A 268-nucleotide genomic window follows, 5' to 3' on the forward strand; every position below is an offset into this window, starting at 1 on the left:
AGTACCAACTGACTCTCATGTATATTTTACAGCATTAGTTGAGAAATGTTTTTTCCTTGAGAAAATTTGGCATGTACTCTACCTGATATATATCCAAAATAATCGATACTGAATCGAATCGGTAATCGAATTGAATCGCAAGCTTGTGAATCATGAAATTTGTGTTAAAACCCAGCACTACAATGGACCCTTTTCACAAGACTGTGATGAAGCGTTTAACGGTCAGCCCATGGGCCCCGCCTTTGCCCATTTACGTTTGTTTGATTTG

General features: G+C 38.4%; 1 protein-coding gene across 1 annotated transcript in view; it reads left to right on the forward strand.

Annotated features, from left to right (window-relative positions):
* The window catches only part of LOC107577779 (ATP-binding cassette sub-family E member 1-like), a 7597-nt gene that overhangs the window by 866 nt on the left and 6463 nt on the right, over positions 1–268 (forward strand). The gene's annotated exons all lie outside the window — the stretch shown is intronic.

This window comes from Sinocyclocheilus grahami, unplaced genomic scaffold (assembly GCF_001515645.1).
Source record: "Sinocyclocheilus grahami isolate Dianchi unplaced genomic scaffold, SAMN03320097.WGS_v1.1 scaffold7216.1, whole genome shotgun sequence".
Taxonomy (NCBI): Eukaryota; Metazoa; Chordata; class Actinopteri; order Cypriniformes; family Cyprinidae; genus Sinocyclocheilus; species Sinocyclocheilus grahami.